The sequence below is a fragment of the Magallana gigas genome, chromosome 3 (genome assembly GCF_963853765.1).
Source record: "Magallana gigas chromosome 3, xbMagGiga1.1, whole genome shotgun sequence".
Taxonomy (NCBI): Eukaryota; Metazoa; Mollusca; class Bivalvia; order Ostreida; family Ostreidae; genus Magallana; species Magallana gigas.
Genome location: NC_088855.1, coordinates 39,367,796 through 39,374,421, shown reverse-complemented (window position 1 = coordinate 39,374,421; position 6,626 = coordinate 39,367,796). Strand labels below are relative to the sequence as shown.

At 29.7% G+C, this 6,626-nt stretch overlaps 1 long non-coding RNA gene across 1 annotated transcript; it reads left to right on the top strand.

Moving 5' to 3' along the window:
- The first annotated feature begins 3,159 nt into the window (after positions 1-3,159).
- LOC136273381 (uncharacterized) lies at positions 3,160-5,952 on the top strand. The gene is made up of 3 exons (XR_010711575.1): positions 3,160-3,293; positions 3,441-3,600; positions 4,654-5,952. It is a non-coding gene; the product is annotated as an uncharacterized lncRNA (long non-coding RNA).
- The last annotated feature ends 674 nt before the right edge of the window (positions 5,953-6,626 follow it).

The window sequence follows — 6,626 nt, the reverse complement described above, 5'->3', positions numbered from 1 at the left end:
TATATTCATTATCAAAATGTCCCTACCTTTATTGCCAGCAAATACAATCTTCCACTCGGTTCTGTTTTTCATACAAATTGTTAGACTCTAATTATAATTATTCCCCCTAATTATGTACGGATTTTTATGCATTTCCTGATTACGACAAAGAGCACACAGTTATTGTGATCGGTCAGTAGAGGATGCTCACACCTCAATGGTACCTGATCCTTCTTCTTATCTTTTTAGAGGTCTGTGTTTGCTCTGCTCCTGTTTTGAATTTTTCTTTGGACTCTTGATCTTAAACACTGTTCGTTATCATCACATGTCATCAATTTATACCGATAGAATTTGAGAGACTTGTGCAGAGATAAATCATTAAACAATTATACGTGTTGGTAACATGATAGGCCTTTAGGAGGTTGGCACCTGAAACACCTGTAATGTCAATCATCCAAAAACATTTATTTGTGATCTGTGTCACATGCCATTTTTTGGAAATATGGGATTCCAAACAGAAATGATAATTTTCCTGAAATTATTGCTTGATTTTGGCATGGCAGTTGATTACTTGAAGAAATCCAACAAATATATATAGTTTAAACTATTATTTGGTTATGATTTCAATACAGTATGACGTTGAGCACATGTGGTGACTATAAAAGTAATATCCAAGTCAGAGTTTAAAAATCCTTGCTTTACTGATGGCTTCAAATGCCAGTACATAATGAATACAACAGCAAATGTAGAGATTGCTACAAAATTTTGGAGTAATCAAATTATAACGCAACTAAAAAAATAAAAGTAATGTTATCTTCTACAAATAGACATACATTTAAAGTCTTATATAAAAGTAAAAAAAACTAGGGGTCACATCTCAAAAAATCTCATGAAATAAGCTAATTTTAGGCAAACATTCAAGTTAATTTTTTCTTGACTTCTATGAAATATAAGCTAAATATGCCAAAATATATTGATAGATATATCAAAATATTGTTCAAAATTTTTAAAAAATTTTTATACATTTTTTAAAATATACCTTTTTAAAAATATATAATCAGTGATCAATAACAATTAAGTTTAAATTAAAAACAAACAAACAAATTCTGGGTGTACTCCTTAATCAAAAACATTTTAATAATAGTTGTCAATACTAGTACTAGTAATCAAATCAATAAACCTAACTCTCTTGGTGTAGGTATAAAAAATAAATGAAAATTTTTCTTTTGCCAAACAGAGAGTATTTACAAAACATTGAGTTTGTTTAATTTGTCAGCTCCCAGGCAGGCATGTTCATGTAGTAACGGAGATCGGGGAGGGGAGTTCGGACTCCATCTCCACATAATTATATTAAAATAAACGTACATAATAATACAAATGAGTATGTCCCCTCCCGGACTAGGAATTTGAGGTTTGTCGTAAATGCTGGAGCTGTAGAAAATATTCTACAGGTCTTTAAAAAAATCTTGACAGCTTTCCCAATATCCCCAAAAAACGTGATTTTACTTTCTTATGACAAGGTACGTAATAAGTTAGGACAAAGTTATGCATATGGCGGTTCAAAAATTAAGGAGAGCTTCGAGAAACAGACTTAAGACTAAGACGTATCCTAAGACGTACAGAGGACGCAACATAGTCCAAACATTGTTTCATGAACATGCCTGCAGCATCTTCGACAAACTTCAATCTCATAATCCGGTGGGGTGTAATCCTTTTCAATATTTAAATTTCAATATCATTTTACTCATTTATAAGATTCTATACATTCTATACAGTGGAGGGGCCAATTAACGTACACACACACACATGTGTGTGTATATATATATATATATATATATATATATATATATATATATATATATATATATATATATATATATATATATATATATATATTTATTTATTTATTGCTTTGATCATTGATCGATAAATCAAAATTCTTTGGCTCAGGAAACTTCATTGATTTATATATCCATGCAAGCTCATTTTTTTAAAAAATCATCTTTATTTGATAATAGCCATCAAAGAATGCATATATATATATATATATATATATATATATATATATATATATATATATATATATATATATATATATTTATATATTTATATTTATATATATAAGTAAATTTATGTGAAAAAATAAAAATGAATTGGTTATGATATCTTACCTTAAGATAATCCTAAGTTATCTTTAGATGTGTTGTAAGTTGGTTTTGGTCTTATGATGTTCCTTACCTTTCTCCTACATGTAAGTCATATCTTGGGAACAATCATAGGTCATATCTTTCACATTTTCGTGAACATGCCTTTTGTTTTAAAGAGTGCCCACTTCTAGACACTAAAATGCTGGTAAATCTAATCCCCCTAAAAATTCAAAAAGCAACTTCAAACACATTTAATCAATATAAAATTTGTCATTTTTCAGAAAAGTTTCAGTTTAAAAATCAACATTGTCCATTTTCTTCATTGCTCTGTGGTCAAACGTTTTACGTTTATGGCGTTATAAATGATACTTCTAATTCACATTTTTGGGGCTCCTAAAAAGAACCAACGATAGATTTTAAATAAACTTACTGTATAATTACTGTCACTATCGTTCTTGAGTATTGTTGATGACGAAGTTCTTAGGGTTAATTGTTTTTTCTAATGTTCTTTTACGGAAAAAAAAATCACAAATCATGTTGGTATTACTTATTGTTCACACGTGTCATCTGTAGAAAAATAGAGGTTTTTATAGAACCAGTCACTTGTCAGTGTATATAAAAGATATGGACATGTACATGTAGTTAAATTCCCTTTTTTGATGTTTCATGGGCATTTGCGTCGGTGGTTCGAGGAAAACTGAGGCCCTAGTGAGTTGTAACTAAAATTATAGGCGGGGAAAGTAATCTAGATAACGTAGGAAAATCCAGGATTCCCCCTGTCTGCAAGCTAGGCCCCTAAAAACTGTTAAAGGACAGGCATGGCTGGGCATAAATGACTGCGATTAGCTAGAATTGGAGCTTCATATAATTTTCCTAAGCTACTAGACGTAATAGACGTTGTGCAATGGCATTACAGCTCTGGTGACCAAATCGATGCGAACACATTTTTTTAACAAGTTGGAGTTCAAACCTATGTCATCTTAACTGTCGCTGACAAATAATCAACAAAGCGCGTGAAATCGTGAAAACATACTTACAAAAGAATTTGAATTAAAAATCTAGTGTTTTAGGGGCGTGGAAACTTATATATAAGACATTTTACTCGATGATAAATCGTAATAAGGTTCTGTTCATCGCATTGACAAGAGGTTGCGCAAAATGAAAAAGGTAAGCAATTAAATTTTTGCTAATAATTACATCAAATCAATCTTTCAGGGAAAATGTGATTCAATACATACACTTGAACATAAAATAAATCTTACATCTTTCTTTGCAGAACGTCTTCGTTTTTTTTATTTTTTCATTCTCTCTTAGGCTGTTGTTGCAGTGCTTTTGTTGATGATTTGCGTTGTTTCATCGAGTATTATACCTGATCCAAACAGTCTGCAGTTAAATGGATTGCAGACATGGGTCCGCATCATCAACTCCCTCTCAGCTCGTGGATTGCTCACAGAACGTGACTTTAGGAGATTTAGTGAGTACAATTTTATTTCGCTGGCATATTGTTCTTTTAAGATTTACTGGGTGAGGGTAAATGCAATATTTACAATACGACAACTCTAAGTAGCAACAATGTTGACAATATTTTCAAGAGTATAGAAATACAATCAACTCCAAATCCATTAAACCTCTGTTGAAACAAATTTATTATTTTTATATGACATTGTTTGAAGTCGGTGATTTTTTTAAGGATTTATATTGCACTAAAATAAGTATTAATTTACTGTAAGGTATGTATGAGTGAAAAAGATACAAACATTTTTGTAACTGTGTGTAGGCATATTCAAATGTAAAGTTCAATTCCCTATTGTCAACATTTATCTATATGAGAAGCTGTCAATTTCATAGCTGAATATTTTGACAAATGGAACGGTGCGGCATTCGTAAAAATTCACGACTCCAAAATACTATTCGTACACTTTAGGGTAAAAAGGGTTGATTTAAAGTTGTGTGTTATTAATATTTTTGGCAAGATTATATAGGATAATCAAGGTGATGAAAAGATGTTATATTTACGCCAAGGAAAGTTTTGATAGGTGAATTTCATAATGATGAGTTTACGTGGCATAATAGACTAATACATTCTTTTATGATCTTTTTATTTGTTATAAATATGAATGTATATATTTGAACTATCAATGTCGCCAAGGCTTTCTTTTTTTTCTGTAAAATTATTGCTGTAGGTTTTCTGATAACTCCATTAATTCGATAACTATATTCCTGTCCATTCAATAAAGTAAATCCGTAAATTTCTTCTAAAGCTAAACTAACCAAACTTGATATATCTACACTATAAAATGGTTATGTATTATTGATTTTATTATACACCAAAAAAAAATAACTTCTAAATGTAAAGGTCTAAAGAAAATTATTAAAATAAGGACAAAGTACAATGATTGAAAAGCAATTTACATAACTGTAAAATATTAGCAGTTTTAGAATTAGAGTCAATTAATCATACCAAATACTTCATATTTAAATGACCAAAGAAATTATGATTTTACCAACAATACATTTTTTTTTTTAGAATCGTATATACAACTACTCCAACAGGCATTGCAGAATAACGGGACTCCAAGTTGACGAACTAAAACTGACCGTTTTATTCTAGCCCATTGCTCAAAGATGCATTGATACGGGTGTACAAATCTATGGCTAAAGCTGAAAACGTTAATTTGATACCAAAGCTTGTACATTGAGAAATAGTGTGCTTATACTGACTTAGGAAAAAATAACTTTTGTAGTTTTATTTTTAATAGTTTGCTTATACTGACTTAGGAAAAAATAACTTTTGTAGTTTTATTTTTAATGTTAAAGGAACTTAGACACGATTTGAGCTCAAACTTTTTAAAAAATTTATGGTTACAATGTTTAATATTTTTTATGCTTTGTCAAAATTTGGAAGTTACGTATGGATACAGAATTTTAAAATTTTTGTATTTGTAAACAAAGTTCGAAACTTGTTATTGTTTATATGTGTGTTATATTGGTAAATGTTTCAACCAAATGTTGCTTTCTTATGTTGATAATATTATCTATTAATACATGAAACATTTTATCTTGTTTATATTGTTTGACACAAGTCATTTTGTTAAAGAAATGGCAATTCAATCATTCAATCACATTGTAATTCCATCATTTGAAAACTAATACAAGACTCGAGCTTTGTTCACATAAAAATGAATATTAGCTCTTCTTAGTTCAGTATCTCTCTTCTTATCTTGACTTTTAACATTCAAATCGTTGTCAATCATTCAAAATGTGCAAGTAAACTATTTTATACAAACGAATTAAAACACAAAGTTTTAATCTAAAACCGTTTACAAATCCTTTTAATGGTTGCGTTCATTGCATTGCAAGTTTATTCATTCATAATATATCAACTGATTTATCAACAATCAATTTCTACAACAGGGAAACTGACTGATGCAAACATCAAACTAAATGTATTTATCCACATAATCTTCTTTCTCTTTAAACCACATAACCAATTATAAGCATGCCTTTATATTATGTGGGGAGAAAATGTAAAAATGTATGTAATAAACGCTAAATTAATGGGGAAACTGCTGCATTGAAATATATGATAGCAACAACAGGGTTTTTTATTTGAGGCTAAGGTGTTGTGTTAATCGGCTTATGCCAATGACGCATTTTCTGATTTCTGAACTAAAATATCTAAAAGTATTCCTTCATATAGAATTGTCTTTGATGCTCTATTCACACCTTGTTATATTTTATTTTTCGATGAATCAATCATAAGCTTGCCTTTTAAACGTATTTTAAAATAACGTTAACTCGGAGTTTGAGATTTCAAAAATTATTTTTAAGTTCAATTCCGGCAGTCAAATGTTATTCTAAAAATACAAAATAATAATGTTATATTAACAAATATCAATATTGATAACAATTTTTTTTAGGAAGATATGCTACGACAAAGGTAGATTAAGATTGAAACAAGTATTCCTTTTAAAGGAATGATCGGCAATAATGATATATTGATAGCTAGAAGCAATCAACATGAATAATGATATATTGATAGCTAGAAGCAATCAACATGATTAGTTTGATGTAAAATAATTTAAAAAGAATATTTTGAATCTGTACACCATAATTTCATCATTCTAAACCGTCAATAAATTTGGGAAAATCTGTTCGTAAACTCCTTGTCTAGTTTTATATTTTTAACGTAATTATTAAATGTTAATGTATCTTCTTCTTCTTCTTCAGAATACTGAGTAAGGCTCTTCAAAGAGCATTAACACGTATAGAAAGAATGAGTTGTATTAAAATAATTTAATGCGACTGAAAAACATTGAATACCATCATAACTTGCTATTGAGGTCGCATTGTAACGTAACCTTGTTTATAAATCAAGCCGTCTTCCTAGCTTCTATTATGCAACATCGAGGTCAGTTCATGGAGCATCTTCTTATGATTGAGGTCAGTTCATCGAGGTCAACTGCATTACTGAATGAATCTTTCGATCGAAATTCTTAC